This window comes from Anser cygnoides, chromosome 6, assembly GCF_040182565.1.
Source record: "Anser cygnoides isolate HZ-2024a breed goose chromosome 6, Taihu_goose_T2T_genome, whole genome shotgun sequence".
Classification (NCBI taxonomy): domain Eukaryota; kingdom Metazoa; phylum Chordata; class Aves; order Anseriformes; family Anatidae; genus Anser; species Anser cygnoides.
Window position 1 is genome coordinate 12593734 of NC_089878.1, and position 17035 is coordinate 12610768.

At 47.3% G+C, this 17035-nt stretch overlaps 1 protein-coding gene across 1 annotated transcript in view; it reads left to right on the forward strand.

The window, feature by feature from the left end:
• Positions 1 to 16740, forward strand: part of TWIST2 (twist family bHLH transcription factor 2) — a 37273-nt gene extending 20533 nt beyond the window's left edge. Inside the window, exon 2 of the mRNA XM_013178812.3 lies at positions 15968 to 16740. The gene's annotated coding sequence lies outside the window, so the exon portion shown is untranslated. The remainder of the gene's footprint in view (positions 1 to 15967) is intronic.
• Positions 16741 to 17035: the final 295 nt, after the last annotated feature.

Consider the following 17035-nt stretch of genomic DNA (forward strand, 5'->3'; position numbering starts at 1 on the left):
TACTGTCCTATCACTACCTTAATGAAGAGCCCCTCCAGTGACCACTACAGCCCTGGTACACAAGCACAGCTGAAGGATAACAGAGACATTCAAACATTTGTGGGTCAGAGCCAGCCAAGGCCAAAAGATTTGAAGCAAAGCAAACAAGACCATGCTGAAGCATGGCATACTCACACAAAAAGCCTTGCAGGCTGTGAATCCCCTTTTAGCTCTGCAAATAACCTTACCTCCTGCCACTTGTCCTGCAGAAGTCCCTTGATGCAGGACTGTCTTAGGCACCCCACGCAGCAGAGCGCCTGTCTTGAGAAGATGTTGGTAATAAAAACAGAGTAGAAGATCTAGAGGGCTGCTTTTAAGCATCTGCATGTAAGACGAAAGCTGTAGAGTTTTGGGGAAGGATTGTATGATGCAATACTTTCAGCAAAGGATGGAAGAAATGACCTAGTAGTGATGCTGGACTGAGGAGGGCTCTTGCCAGGCTTATGTCCACGTTAACGTAGCTCCACGCATCTCCCGACGGCTTTCTCTGAAGTATGGCGTGGTTAGCATCACAGATACACACCGGAGTGCCTTACTTGATGCCAAGAACTTCTTACCACGGCAGGCATGTTTGCATATAAAAGTGCAACTCCCTCCGCATGAGGGCAACACCCTATAACCCCATGTATTTTAAAGAGTTGGACTATTCTTGCCATAAAAAAGATCAGAGTAGCTTTATTGACTGCAGTGGAGTTAAACCAGTTTATTCCGAGTGAGAATTTGGCCCCTTGACTTCAATGAAGCTGTGTTGATTAATCCCAGATGGAGACCTGGCCTGGTACAATCCCGTCCAAAAGTCCTGGGAGATTAGTAACACTCGCACTGAATCACTGCAGTTACTCAGAGCCTGGGTGGTTATCAAAAACCTGCACCTGCTGCGGTGGGAAACGCTGCTGGGCTCGGGCCGAGCCATTGCGATCACCGACTTCAGGGACCAGGGTGTGGCGAGCGAGGGCACATTCTTCAAACACTGCCTCATGCGAGGGGGGAGATGCCAAGGCAGCACTGTTTCCTCTGCAAATGTTTGGGAATGTGATCCGGGATGCAAGTCCCAGCTCTGACAAAACCCAGGTGTGGTGGCAATGAGCATGGTGGGCAAGGAAATGGGTCAATCCTGCTGCTTCTCACTGGGGGCTTTTTGAGATGCTCTCTAAGATCCTTAGTGTGAAAAATTAGTGTTAAATCTACAAAGCTTCAGGGAATCTGTCCTGGCATCAGTTTGAAGAACCAGTTTTGAAGGGTGAGCACAGTTTCATTCAGAAAAGAGAAAATTTTCTTCCCCACACCAAATGCAATAATTAACAAATAAATAGACATAAAATAATAATAATAATTTAATAATAATAATAATAATGCATCTTTGTAGCAATCACCTCCAAACCTCTTTCAAGGCAGGCCAAGTTCTGCTTCCCAGTGTAACTGGAACAAATGCCATCCTCCTAGTGGGGAACGAATCCAATGAAAATTAAAAGCACTTGACTTTCACAGCAGTTCCTGTACACGTGCACGTGGACACAGCCACACACAGCCACACGTGTGCCTGTGGGGAGACATTGAAGGTGTGGCTTGGGTTGCAGCATGAAGAAACACAGGAATAAACCTCTTCACAGGCTGGTGTTGATGGCTTTTTGGTCTCAGGTGGTAGGAAAGCAGGGTGGACAGCATATAGCCCACCTCCCCATTGCATTATCCATGCACAGATGTTATTCATGGCTAAAGGATGCTTTTGCTCTGAGGCAGCATCGCACAGGTCAAGGTGACAAAACAGGGCTCGGCATTGCGTGCAGAGGCCCAGCAACACCATCGGGAAGGAGAAATGCCTAAGCTTGCAGTTTGCTCGCTTCAGCTCTGCCTCCCAAGCGTTTCTGAAGTCAGGCATCTGGAACGTGATGTAATCTGAAGATTGATCAGCAGCAGCACACGTACAGCTGTGCACATCTGGCATACAGGTGTTTCAGCTGCTATTTGTCAGTAACTGTATCAAACATTAAAAAGCACCCCGCGTTCATAAGGAAATCATACCTGTCCCGCAGATTGTTCACAGGAGCCTATGAAATGCCATTGAATTTATGCAAACTGTCTCTGCTTTTTAGTGGGTGGCCCCAATTTTTATTTATTTACTTATTTCAAATCAGGAGCTTGAAACAGAGGTATTTTCAAAGCAGGGTTTTTGTTGTTGTTAATACCACTGGCATGAATCCATCAGTGGAATTAGTTGAGTCAGTCATAACGGATGGCTGCTATCACCCACTTGCTGATTTACTCTTAGGAGGCAATGTTGTCACAGAGTCTTTGTGCTGCACTGACGTAAAAAAGCTGAGATCGGCCCTTTTTGTGCTCAGCTGGCTATGGACACAGCAAGGCTTGTTTCAAAATACCTCATCAACACAGGAGAGGGGCAGGTAAAGTGGGGAAATGAGTAAGAAAGGATTCATCCTTTGGATAGGACCTGCTGGTGCCCAGTCCCAATCCCTGAGCCAGAAAACATGATTTCTTCCTCCCCGTGGGGATGCTGCTGCTCAGGAAGTTTGCAGCTGAATACACGCTGCACACAGGAAAAATAAGGCGAGCAGGGAAGGTGCTGGCTGAGCAGGCCAGACCAAAAGAGTTCCCTTGGAAAAAGAATAAAGCTGCAGATGTATATATTTATTTTTAGAGAAGGTGTTGTTCCTAGAATTTGTATTATTTTGGCAGGCGTGGAGAGGGGAGGAGAAAAGGTTTCCCTCTGTCCAATATTCTTTCCTTTTCCTGAAATGAGGTGGAGGCAAAGGGTTTTTTTACAGCCCATTTCATACCTCTGTTGTGGTTATTCCTGTGGAGGCGAACAGGGACCAGACATTTCACACTGACTGCCAGCACTGTCAGAGCAGGCTGCATACCATACAGTGTGCAGCACCAGCTGCCCAGAGGCACCAGTCTCACGTATTTCCGAGAGGAAAAAGAACCTTGCTCCTATTGATATCTTCCTCCCAGCCTACAAGAACATGATATATTTTACTTTCCAAACAGCTTAGCATGTGCATGCTTCAGTCATCATAGCTGACAAGTCAATAAACTGTAACAACAGGTCATGCAACTTCATCCTGAAGTATACTAACCCTTAGCTTGCAAGCTGTATTTATGCAGGGTAAGCACTGAGCATGGCTTTTGCTGTGAGCATCTCCACAGAAATGTACGGCCCATGCATGACCACTTTGCCTTTCTTATCTGATTTCTGTGCAATATATTTCCACTGCTTAGCACTGATCTGGCTGGCCCAAGCATGTCGTAAGTGTGTATTTCAGGCAGGAAGAGCCAAATGCCTGCCCAGAATTGCTTACAGGCTGGCAGCTGAAACCCATATAGATCTGAGAGGCCCTGAGGTTGGAGGGTCAGGGGCTCAGGAGGCAGAGGGAGATGAGAGGGAGCATATTTAATGCCGTTGGCACAAGCCTCACCAGCTTCAAAGCTATTGTTCAGGGACATGTGTGCATCTGTGCCACCTCCCTCCCCATTCCCATTTATTTTACTGGAGCTGCTAAAGAAGAAAATCTCATTCCCTGCCTTCTTCCCCTCCCTGCTCCTCTGTTCCACACCTTCCCTGTGTAAAGCCAGGCTCACTCCAGACTGCCTCAGAGATGAGCCCAAGGAAGTGGTCCGGAGGTGGGTTTTCTCTGCTGTGGTGTTATCCAGGAGGGCTGGTGATGGCTGGATCCTTCACGTCCTTCTTTGCCCCTGGCTGCTGGCTTTCCCTGGCCCCTTGCACCATGGGCCCTTTCGTGGGTCAGTAAAATGCTGGTGGTGTCCCTGAGCGCTTGTTCTTCAGAGCCACCCACGAGGCAGCTGGGCAGAGCCGAGGACAGAGCTTAGACGGCCCTTTCAAATGTTGAAACAGCTCTGCTTTTTCCTGCTCCAACTGCTCATTAACAGCTTCCGGCTTTTGGCAATTTCTAGCCGCGCTTTCAGTGATGTACTGCCAAGATTTTAACAAGGGGCTCCCACAAACCTACCTCCTCCTCCAGCTGCGACGAACCCCGCTGCCCCGGAGAGGCCAAGGCTTGGACTGTGGAGGAGTGCAGGGCTGGGGGAACTGTTCCTTTGGGGGGCTCTTTCCTGTTTCAAGATTTTTTTTTTCCTTGTCTTTTCTGGCAAGGGAGGGACGCAGCACCTTGGAGCAAGCATACTGACTGCCTGGAGGTTGCTGCAGAGAGGCAGGACACAACACAGAAACCCTGAGAGTCCCAGCAGCAAAATACTTCACTGCAGAGCTCTCACTTGTCATCCATACTGGGAGGCCAGCCCCAGGCTACTAATTTTATCTCGGCCAGAATAATCAGCCACAAGCCAAAATGCTGAAGAAGTGGCTTTTTTCTAAGTGTTTCGGGACCCTAAATGGAAAGTTCTCCTGCTGGAAGTGGTTGAGCCCGTGAGTTTCTGGGTGCATTGAAGGACAGCTCAGCTTTCCCGTGTTTTGGGGCGGGCTGTGCTGATTCACACCGGGAGCAGGGCTGGTGTCCCAGGGGAGCTCTGAGCTTCCAGGCATCTTGCAGGCCCAAGGTCGGACTGGGCTGACCCTCCAGCTTCCCTCCTTCTTCAGCTTCTGTAATCTGTGGGTTGGTGTCAACCGGTTCGGTGGAGGCTCTCAAGCTGTTATGTTCCTGTCATTTTTTATTTTTTTTTTTATAAGAGGTGTCTGGATGTTTTACTGGGCTGTTCCCCACCCTAAGAAAACAGTATGTTTTTTAAAATAACCATCTTCGGAAATTAATGTGAAATTACCACAATCTGTATTCCTTCCCAGGCATGAATTACACTCAAATAAATCAAAACTCAAATGATAGAGAGCTGGAGATGCAAGGGAAGTTTAACAGGAGCCAAGGAAACTTTGAGATCAGAGTTTGTAGAGGTGTTAAAGTTGCTCATGAGAGTCATAGCCTTCTCTGGTACTGGAGAAACTTATTTTACTCCAGAGAGCTTAGCTTGTAGCAGTGTACCTGAGGCTGAGAGAATAGAAGAGTTCATTTTCCACCTTTAAATAAGAACTGGGTGCAAGAAGGGCAGCTGTATGACGGATACCAAAATAATAAAGTTTGTGGCAGTCCAAAAACAGTCACTGAACTGCTGATTAATATATCCATAGATAAACCTATAGATTACACATTAATAAATCAATGTTAAATGCAGGCCTTTCTGGTAAATGCACCACCATAAATTACACTGGACAAATGCAAACAAGTAGTGTCTCATTAACTTTTAAAATGTTAACTTCTGTACTATGTTAAATTCCTTTTCTTTTTTAATTAAATTTATTTTTAATTATTTTTTAATTAAAAAATAATTTTAAAAAACTGAAAAAATTGAAAAACGGTGACAAATAATTTGCAACATTGTAAAGCTGGACTTACAGGGCCAGCAGCACTTCCAGGACAGCCAGCCCTGACATAGGTAAAGTCTATTTAGATAGGTGGCCATAGATACAAATGACTCTTCCTGCAGGACAGTGAGAAAAAAAAAAAAAAAGGATTTAAAGGAAGGTTAGTTCAATCAATATTGGCTGCTTGTTGTCATTAAATTCATTTATATATTTATATAATATGTATATTATTATATATATTATATAAGTATATATTATATATTATATTCTTATATATATTATATTCTTATATATATTAGATATATATTAGATATATTATATATTTATATATATAATCAATCTACTTCTCTTTTCTGTGGATAACTATTTGTGAGAGGAGCACTCAAGAACCCCAGCTTTATTGCAGCTCTGGCAGCTGGTCCCCAGCCTTGCAGGCATGCTCTGTCCTGCTCAGCTGGCCAAGGCCAAGACACGGGTCCAGGGTCACGGGTTCTCCTGTTGGCTTCCTTTTTGGCGTTGTCTCTTTTGGATTTTTCATCCCGAACAGGGAGGTGTGAGCAAGCCATTGGCTTTCCTCGGTGCTGCGCAGGCTGGGCTGGCGAGACCGAAACAGGCTTGGAGGGAGGAGAATTGAAAGGATTAAACCTTCTTCCAGATGGGCTGTATGTTTTCTTTTCCTACATCCCTGTCAAACAGTTAGTCACACTCCCGATAACAAACCAGGGAGCCGCGGGACGCAGGGAGGATGTTTTCTCTTGGACCAGCCATGGGCAGATAAATCCTCCAAGGTCTGAAAAGCCTGGGGTAAATTAGATTAGAGGCTTTCCTCTAGACGGCGAAAGGCGCTTGAGGCAGGGGTAGGTTTGGAGAGAGCAAGGGGAGGCCCTGCGGCTCGGGAATGAACAACTGCGAGGGATATGTTTTTAAATGGTTTCCCAGCTGTAAGATGCACATAATTGTGGCTTTCCTTCATCTGGGAGACTTCAAGAGCGGATGGTTGATAAGAGTTCATACCAGCAAAGGCAGAAAAACACAAGCCAAGGTATCTGGTTTCAGTCTGTCCGTACCCGTAGCATTAGATCTGATTTTGGCCCTCTCCCCCCTCTGCATGTACACAATTATCTGAATTCCTTTCTCCACTGCTTCCTCCCCTCTGAAGTCTTGCAGACCGGCCCTTGTGCCTTTTCTGCAAGAGCAGCAGTCACGTGTTGTGTTAGGGATGGTTGTGCAATTGGGCTCTCTCCTTTCCCAGTCACCTTGTATTAGTGTAGCTGCCTGTGCTGCAGTCACAAGGACTCCCTGGGGGATAGAGTGCAACCATGGTGTTGGGAACTTATACCCCATCCCCTTCTTTTTAGCCTTTTCTGATGGGAAACAACCTAGAAATCATGGGATTTCCACTGTTCTAACCACCTAACCGCTCACAAGTGCCATTCCTTGGTGCCTCAGTTCCCCCTTGTGCCTCATCTCTGCTGTTTGCCTCCAGCTGTGTTCCCCAACCCCTTGCATTGCAGGTGGGGCATCCCAAGGACCATTACGCACGCCAGTGTGGGCTGCTTTCCTGTACAGTTGTGTGGGCAGCAAGGTAGATGTGCCCAAGGACACAGCCAAAACATCGTTTTTCCACCTCACGGCTGTTGTCTCATTCTCCCCACCCAGCCATCCTGTGGCCAAGCAGAAGGGGGACCCTTTCTGGCACGCTAGTATGGGGAAATTAGCTTTCCAAAATATGACTCTTTGTCCTTCTCTGGGGTTGCCTCATGCTGGCTTTTCACATGTAAGACAGCACACAGTTACCTGCTTGCAAAGGCCTTGCTGCTGCTAAGCAATATGTTATTTTTCCCAAAAAGCTGCATTTTTGCACCATCCAAATGTCAAAAATATCTTAAATATAGACTACTGTCTACCCTGGCTCTGGGGACAGCTGACAAATCTGTAAGATGATTTGAGAGTATCCCTTTGGTACAGACACAGCCAATGCCTGTAGCAGGGCATAGATCCTTTCCTCCTTTCACTTTGTTATAAAAACATTAGTTCATATATAAACTATGGATAAATATGAACACAACATGTACAGATACAGGTTTCCCATTCCTACACAGACCAAAGACTTACTTTCATAAACATACCTAAAGACCTGATGAATTCAGTTAAAATTTTCTGTGTGTTTTGATTTGGTTTTAGCCTACCTGCTACAAGCTATACTATATAGAAATTTCAGCATGGAAATTGCAAAAATGGAAAGCCTTTGAAAATTCTTCTGATCTCACTCTAACTTTCCCTTTCTGACAGCCAGTTTTGACTGACAAAGCAGAAGTTTCTCTAGAAAAACTGCTGATGGGCCCTGTTACACGTCTAAAAGCGGGTCAGGTCTGAACCAAGCTGCTTGGTGGTGTGGACAGGTTCTGGAGCACCAAGCCAGTCTTTGCTGCAGCCAGAGATTAGCAAAGCCATGATGGCAGTGAAACCCACCACCTGGGCTGGGACAATCCTTGTCTTCAAGGCTCTTAAGGAAATCACTGAGGTGCCATTTACCCAGGTAGGGAACAAAACCAAAACCCCAGCACTCTCCTTTTCCAGTCCAGATGACAGAGGCCCGCTGCAGGTCCCTCTGTATGGTCTTTAGTACGCAGCAGTGGATAAAACTGTTCTTAGGAATCCACCATTTTACCCAAGAGTGGCCGTGATGGTCAGGGAGCACAGGGGAAGGGCTCAGTTCTGGGGTGCTTGGGCACTGAGCTTGGCACGAGCTGTAGGGTTGGAGAGGCCCAGGCTGGTCTGGATACTGGCCATCAGCTACCAGCTGTGGAGCAATCACACTTGTTCTGGCATGAAGGAGGCAGAGAAATCAGCAGGGGAGGTTAACAGGTTCCTTCACAGGAGGTCTTGGTGGGTTTGATAGCATGGCAGGAGAGGGGCAAGGCTGCATGTGCAGCCCTTGCTCAGGCACACCTTAACTTCAGCATGCTGTGTGACACCAGGTGCTTCTTCAGGAGGGAGGCAAAGGGCATGCATCCCACCTCCTAGGGTCAAGGATCACTGTCAGTTTGCTAAAACTGGCCAGGCTCCCTGCTTCCACCAGTTATGAGGTCTTTTATGTCAAAGGAAACACATGCAAGGGGCAGGTTCACCACTGCCTGCCCTGGCTGATGAAGGCCTCAGAAGGGCCTCACACTGCCTGCAGGCTGCACAGCTCTGCAGCCGGGGAGGCCAGGACGGGGCCCAGCTTTGAAAATGAGCCTTGCTTTGGGAGATTTGGCTGGCGATAGACATGTCTCTTTCCTCCTTTGCTTTTACTCTACACAACAGGAAGTCAGAGCAAAGTTTTTGTCCACAAACCTCTGCTGCAGCCCACTTCGGTTCTTTTTGGTTTTCATAATCTGCAGGAGCAATAGCAACCAGGAGCTACATGTTTTGCCTAATCCTCCAGGATGGAGGTTAGCAAATACCTGTTTGCCTGTGTACGTCCCTACGTGCTGGTCACAGCTCCAGGCCAGGTCCTGGCAGCCAGCACCTTGCCTCCACCCTAGCACCTCTCTTCTGTAAGTTTAATGGTGCTATGATAAAATCCAAGCCAAAATAACTCCCCATTCTTCCTGACTTAGGTCTGTTTCATATGGCTCACAGAAACTCACCCCGTGCATAGTTGGAAGGCGATTTGGGGAGGCTCAGAACTAGGTCAAAACAAACTTAATTTCCTCCAGGTCCAGGTGGAACGCTGCTTTGTGAACCGGGCTATTTGCATGCCGCCTTTCAGCTTTCCACCCGCGGCCATCACAGCCTCCAACACACAGTCACAGGAAAGCTTTTAGCATTTTGAAGCATGGCTGTTTTCCACTCTCCCTGTGCTCCAAAACAGCTGAACCATTTTTGCCTAGTCTCCAGAAAACAAAAGCAACAACAAGAAAGAGGAATCACCTTGGGGCATGGAAAATTTGCAGCACAAGCAGCACAAGTTTCAGAAGGCTATGAACAGATGAAAAAAAAAACAGGAGTCTGGATAGCAAAGCTTACAAACCTGACCGTGGATATCATGATCAATACTTGCAACATGCTTTTTTAAGCTGTAAGCAATGGTCCTCAGTTCACAAAGGTCAGGAATGAGCAAGGTTAAGGGCAAGGTTGGGGGTGCTTGACAGTAAGCACATAAGCCTTAAGCACCGCATGTAGGGACCCTGCTCAAGATGATGACAACCCCCGATAGGTTCGGTGATTTCTGTGTCTCCAGCATGATCATTCTGGGTATCTCACACCTCTGCACTTCAAGCTGCCAGGTAAGCTTCAATGGCAGTCCTCTTGGATGGCAAACCTGGGGTTGAGTAGGGTGACAGGCACTAGGGAGAAAGGAGCACAAGTTGCTCTCAGGACTCCAGCTAGCCTGCCATGGGCCACATCCAGTCCACTGCCTCGGTAGCCAGGTGAGATGGGACTCTTGTGGCCAGAAGCAACCCAGATGCAGGCTTTCTGGCCTGAGAGTCAAGATGCTGAGATCCGTCTTCCCCTCCAGCTTGGCATTCCCTAATCTAAAAAAGAACAGCGCGATTTCTGGAGCAGCCTGCTTTGGCATTTCAAAAATTCACATCAGCCCATGCTGACCTTTTCTCTCCAAAGGCATGGGCGCGGACACGTGCGTCCCATGTCACATTTTGCATTGTTCGTTGTTGTTTTCCCCATCCCCAACCACGGCATGCCCACGGGGCAGTATGCACACAGTGCTGGTGTGGCGGGTGGGCGTACCAGGGCTATGACATCATGCAATAACCAAACTAGCCACATTTATTTGTTTTGAAAAATATTAAGGGCAGCAGCTACTTAGCACTGACAGAAACATTTTACTGATTTTCTAGAGCAGGAGTGTCCCCCGTTGTGTCGTAACCCAGCAGTGCTTGAACCCAGTGGTGGGACATTTCCAGAATAAATCAGCTACAGCACATTTTCCCTTCTTTTTTTAAATATTCAGAGCATATCCAGCCCTGAAAATACATGCCTAGGTAACAACTAGAGAGGTCACTGCCTGATGTTCTTGCTCTGCCCTGTCTCAGTCAAGTGTTATCTCCAAGCAGGTCCAGCACAGAAGGGGACTTCTCCTTCCCCATTCACCCCATAACGTCCCATCACTAGCAGAGGAGATGGAGACAGGACCATTTCTCACATGGGGACGGGGGCCCTGCAGCTTTTCCTTGGGCAGGAGAATTTGTTCCTGTGCTGCTGCTGTTCTTGAAGGGGAAAACGCTCTTACCAGCTCTTGTGCAGCACCTAGCATGGGAACAACCTGATCATCAGTGTGGGCCAGGACTAGTGACAGCCTGAGTAGGCTTTTGCTGTAGGTTTCCTCGCATTTTTCCCTTTTGGTTATTCTCATGTTAGGAGGATGAGTTTTGAGACGATGGGGAACTCCAGCTGAGTTTGTTTGGTGCTTTCTCGTGGGCTGGTTTCATATTTGCTTCCTCAGCGCGTGTTTGCTTGCGTCCTACCTAATCACCCCAGGCAGCCCCGCTGCTCGCCAGCACGCCTCACAGAAATGCCGCTCCCTGCTCCAAACCTCCAGAGTCTGTAAAAAAGCAGCCTTTGAAGTTAACATCCCATTAAAAATGAATGTTCTGGGGACGCTTAAAGAACAGGCACAGTCTGGGCAGGGAGACTTCAAAGGAGGCAAAAATGCAGTGGTGGGGACTGTGCCGAATGCGGCAGACCAGCTGGGGCACCGCGGGCTGGTGGGAAGATCAGCCTCTCCATCCTACTGAGCCAGGACTGAGCCAGCCACACATGGGGACAGAGAGGAGCACACTCACAGGTGTCACTTTTAAGGCATTCGTTACTGCAATTCAAGCCCCATTCAGCAGCAAAGGATGCTCAGTCAGAAACCGTGTCCCCTCCAGAGGCAGCTGAAAGCAGCATCGCCAGCCTGGGGGCATGGGCAGTGTGCCCTGCACTGATCCGCTGAGCGGGGCTGGGGTCTCGGCTTTGACCCACGCTGCTTTTCACTTCCCCAAGATGAAGGGGAAGGGGGGAGGAAACAGTCTATAAACTTCTCAGCGACTGCTGAAATCAGTACCAGGTGGCGCGGGGCGAGCAGCTGGCGGGTGCTGCACCGTGCTGCTGTTTGTGCCCCTCATCGTCCCCCTCGCTGCCTGACCCCAGCTCCGTAAGGAGCACAAGGCAACAGGACCAGGTACCCATGACCCCTTAGGTGGGCTGGGACCTTTCTGGTAGGAAAGTGGCCAGACCCTGGGTACAGAACCATTTCTGACTTTGCAACCTATATAACAAGCTCAAATAGCATATTTTTCTTAAAAATAATAATAATAAAAAATACAATTTAAATACTCAAAGGGTTTTCCTGTGATTTCTATTGCTTTTACATTCTTGGCTGTGTTATGGAAATGATTTCAATCCCTTTGTAACCAAACCCAACCCTAATCCTATATAAGCAAGGACCTCAGGGACCTGTTGCAAAACTTCCTCCGACCGGGGCCCTGCTCTTGCTGCCACCTTACATCAAGCCTGCAGCTCTCAGCTGCCGTGTTTCCCTGCTGTGCTTTGGGGCTGAGGAATGCTCTAAAGCAAATAAAAATGAGCAGCAGCCTGTGCCACCATAGAAAATGCACTGGACCTGTAATGCTACAGGGTCCAGAGTGCATAACAGCCATATTCTGTGTTATAAACTGCAGGATAAAAGACATGTTTAGAAATTACGTTCAGCAGAGAGCTTCACTGTGTATCATCTCTCACTCTGGACTGTAATCATGCACTGTTATCGTGTAGCTTTATGCTCTTCAGCAGTGCACTGGAGAATCACAAGGTGCTTTATGGACACTAGTTAATTAAAGCCCATGTGCACTGTAGGAGAGGCAGGGATGTGCTGCAATTTCCCAGCCAGGAAAACTGAGGCACGTACAGAGAGAGCAATTACACAGGGAACCTGTGCATGAGCTGGGATTAAAACTGAGCTCTGCAAGGTCCTGCTGTCCTACCCCTCCATCTTAGTGCCATCCAGGGAGGAAACTCTGTCCCCTGCCTGTGAAATCCGCTATGGCCTTTGCTGTGTCCTTTAAGAAGCCCCATAAATCCATACCTCACCACTCAGCTGCCACGGCAAACATGCAGTGAGGCCACGAGTGAGCCAGGCTTGCAGGAGTTCTCCAGTAAACCTCCATGGGCCCAGCTCGCAGGAGTAGCCACCAGCTGGATATGTTGGCAGGCTTTGATGAATGCCTTGTTGAGCCCCTCTGGGATTAAAGGATCATAAACCTGAAGCATGACCTTGGGAAGGTCCATTAAAGCTTTTCCATTGTTGTGGAAAAGCTCTCTGTAACTTAACAGGTGACAGAGCCTGAAGGGCCCTGCTGGTTCATTTTTAAAGCTCCTGAAGGCAACAGGGCAGTGCTTCCCCCGCTGGTGTATGTTGAGCTGGGATCAGAGCTGGACATTCTGAGTGCACTGGTTTTACTGGGACACTTTGAGCTGGGATCTACAGAAAGAAGGGACGGGAGGAGGTGGGTAGTACAAAGGACCTGGCTGCGGTGGTGTGGTAGCACTGGGGAGGAGAAGAGGAAAGACGAGCCCGCTGTTTTTTTGGGGGCAGCAAGTCTTCCTCAGGCAGGAGACTCAAACCCCACAGTGAGCAAGGATCAGGTTTGTGACATAAGGATGACACACCAGATTTAGAGAACAATTTCTCCAATATATGTAGCTCCTTTTTAAGCAAACCAAGAAGATACATGGAATAGATCACACGGGGAGCTTCTCTAATGCTGTGCTCCCTTTCCTCTTGAGTGGACAGAGTGGGTCTGTGAATGAGTGGGTTTTACTCTTTGGTGTGGGTCTTACATAGAATTTGTGGTCATGACAACTAACAAAAGGTTAAATGATGTGACCTTAAACACAAGTACTTGTCAAGTTGGGGGAAATAACCCTTTTGTGGCCAGGTGTAGCAGCTGCCTTTGGGTGACCTTTGTATCTGGGCATAATATTGCTTCATCAGCTATGAGGCTGCTTTAATATGCAGTGGATAATTGGAGAAAATAGGAGGGAAAATAGTCGAGCAGATCATCTGGTGCTGTGGTTCCCATTCTGTGGTCCACAAATCATTAGTGAGATGTAAGACTTCAGAAAGTGATTCACACACACAGGCCCAAATCCAAATAATAGACTCGCACACGAGATGAGGGACAGCAAAATTAACAAAGGAACACTCAACATTTGACCTATTGTTATTTGCTTGTGAATGTGTCCTATTGTAGCACTGCTGCACAAAATGGCATTTTTTTCCAGAAGGACTAACTAGTCCTTGGATGCTCCTGTCCTTCAGCTGGATCCACTACAACAAAACCAGATGGTACTTGACTTGTGTAACCCTTTCCTAAAAACCTTGAGTGATGGAGATCATGCTGTACAGAAGAAGATAACAGGTCACCTGCTGCTTGGTCTGATCTGCTAATTTTACATCACACGTATTAAACAAACAAACAAACCAAAACCAGCACAGGAGAGATTTTCCCAAGAGACATGTGGGCTGAGGGTTCTTTTGGCATCATGGGGACAGCAATTACTCCAATTACTTACGGAGAAATGTCTCTTTATTATTACTAGTTCCTCTAAACTAGGTCCTCTTCACCCTATGATTTTGCCTCTGAACTCTCATCAAAATGCTAGGTTGGGTTCACAAGGTGTTGCTCCAGTTCCGAAAAGACAAATTAGAAAAATAGTGCCCTGTGCAGGATAGGGAGGGATGGGGTAAGCAGTAAGGGTGCTCCTTACCCTGCAAAGCCAAGCCAGAGCCCTGGGGCACAGCAACGCTGCCATTTGCTGTGTAGATCTGTGCTCGTTTGTCTCACTGTAACAGGGAAGTCAAAACACCCTGTTAGCACTGAGCTGCTGTGAAATTCCCATTTTTTCCAGTTGGCCAGAGCCAAAAGAGCTGCTGGAAACCTAAGGGACTGGTGAGAATGAGATCCTGCACTGCAGCAGCAGTCAGAGCGGCACATCTCACCCAGGGGTGAAGACATTGACTTGCAAATCACCAGTTTTGCTCCAAGAACAGCTTTGTGCTGACCTGTCCTGTCTTGGATGGGATTTTAAAAATAAGTGGGAGTAGACCAGCTCAATGTTGTTTTCTACCCATTTTTACCTTCCTTTACATGGCAGCCAGGCTGAGCAAGGAGCAAGGCACAGTGTTTTGTCATGTGGCTGGAAGCAAACAGCATCCACCCTTTCCTCTGCTTGCTGGAGAAAATCGTGGAAAAAAAGATCACTGAGCTTAAAGGCTGCCTCAGACTCAGGCAGAAACTCACTCTGTGGTGTCTTCCTCCTTCCTTTATTGTATTTTTCTTTCCTGAGTCCCCACCATGCTCCCCTCGCTGGGGTTGTGGCAATGTGAGCATGAAGAAAGGGCCAGTCTGTCATCTGTCAGACGTGCTCATACACAAACCACGGCCGCTCGCACACACCAAGCAGTTAGGCTTTCCTAAGTGGTCCTGGGCAGCTTGTCAAGTCCTGAGCTCGTCTGCAGAATGTGGTTGTAATTAGATAATTAATAACTTTGAGAAGGAAAGGAAAGGAAATAAGCTAAATGGAAGCTTTCCTTAGTGGGAGGAAATAATTATATCTGCTTTTTGATATATGAGCTGAGATGGCTTTCTGGAGGCAGAAACAGCATCTTGCATGAAAAATCATCCCTCCCCCAAGTTGGTTGGGATCTCCCTTGGGCACTGCTGGGTCACAGCTTGTCCCAGCAGCCCGCAGACGAGCAGCAGCAGGTTGCTGCAGACCAGGGCAAAGCCCGCAGGTAACAGAGCTCCCTGCCGTGCTGCTGCATCCTGTCACATCCCAGAAAGCGGAGCAGAGGAGAGGTGATACGCAGGGCTGGGTCGCTGGGAACCGCGGGGAAAACAGGGCTTTAGCATCACATCCCTCGGGGCTAGAGAGGTGCTGTAAGCATATGGACTTTTAGATAGATGCGTTGCTCCTGCCTATGGATTTAACCATTTCACGTCACAATGAAAAAAAAAAAAAAAAAAAAAGGCTTACTAAGCTCTGAAGTTACACATCCAAAAGGAATTGTAAGATTTATGTTGGTTTCTTTTATTTTGGATGTGCTTGGCCGTTACATAAATGTGCTAGCCAAGAATAGGAAGAAAACATTAATTTTCAGCAGGGCTTGCCTGATTTTGCAGGAAGAGCTGAGAGTCACTATGGGTGGGATTACATTTTGTGTAAGTACATTCTGGGCACCTAGCTCTGCTCCCTGGGCGTTGCTGGGAGCCCTGTGCTAAATACAACAAGGAATTGGCAGCAACACTAGTGCCGAGCATCCGATCTCCCCATTTTCCTCGGTTAAGAGACCACGAGGGCTATTCCTGGTGCACTGGATCTTGCCCAGCTGCTGGATTAACCAAGTGTCTCCATGCTACCAGCACCAGGGATAGATTTTAACATGTGGTTATGGGTTTTCACAAACACTGCCTTGGTTTGCAGGGGAAAAGAGCTTATGAGATAATATATATGACACAAAGATGTGCTGTATTCAGTGTATTCAGTGTATTTATTTTTCTTTTTTTTTCCCCCTTTCTCTAGACTGTCCAGTGTCTGAGACTGAAGTGGAATTGGGATGTATCCAAGTTTGTAGCTTCTGAAACCTTAACAACCTCAAGTAAACTGGTCCAAAAGACCCCTCTTGACCTCCCTCGCTCTGAACTCTTGCAGAGCGCTTAGACTGAGCAGAAACCAGCACCAAAGCTAACAGTCTGAAACTTTGCAACATCTCTCCCCAAGTGACTGACCAAAGAGAAAAGAGAAGCAACATTCCTGATTGTTCATTGTTGTTGGGTTTTATGTCTGTGTGTCTGTCTGTGCGTTTGGTTTTATTTTTTTTATTTTTTTTTTCTTTCTGATAAATCTTAATTCAGGAATACCTTTATGAGAAATCTTTGGGTTCGGATTTTATTTCCCCTTAGCTGTATTCTTTTTTTCCTTTTTTCTTTTCTTTTTTTTTTTTTTTTAGTTCAAAACATGATTTCTTGTACAGTAATGTCAAAACTGGACCAAGGCTCTCAGAAAAAAAAGGAAGAAAAAAGGCCTCAGTGTCCCCAGCTCCCTGCATGATTTGTTTCAAGTACAGCCTGGACTACAGACTGCCCTCCACACTCTGCTGCCTCTTCCTTATTGCTCCATGATTTGCTACAGCTCCCAGGCCCCACCTCCCCTCCTTTTTATTTTCATTTTCTGTTCCAGTGTATATGTTGCTTATTTGTTTTATTTATTGAGATATTTTTAACGAGCTAAGAGACTGCAATGTCGCTGTGTATACTGCTTCTCTTGCCAATAAAAATAAAGATGTCATGCAGCTACTGGGGGTATTTGATTTACACTCTGAGTGCACAGCCCCGAGCAGAAGCTGAGGAGCTGAGCCACCCCACCAATGCCTCAGTGCTCACCGACTTTGCTAAAATCCATTCCTCAGGTAGCAGGCAATAGGTGCAGAAGGTGTTAGCTCAGCATCGCTTGCCTGTGGTGATGTCTGCCCACATGTGCCAGGAGCAGTTGGTTGCTCGCTTGCAACCCTGCTCAGGAGATTTACTCAGGCTGCAAGCACTGCGGAAGGGGCTCGGGCATCTGCAGGGCCATGGCCTCCAACGCACTGCT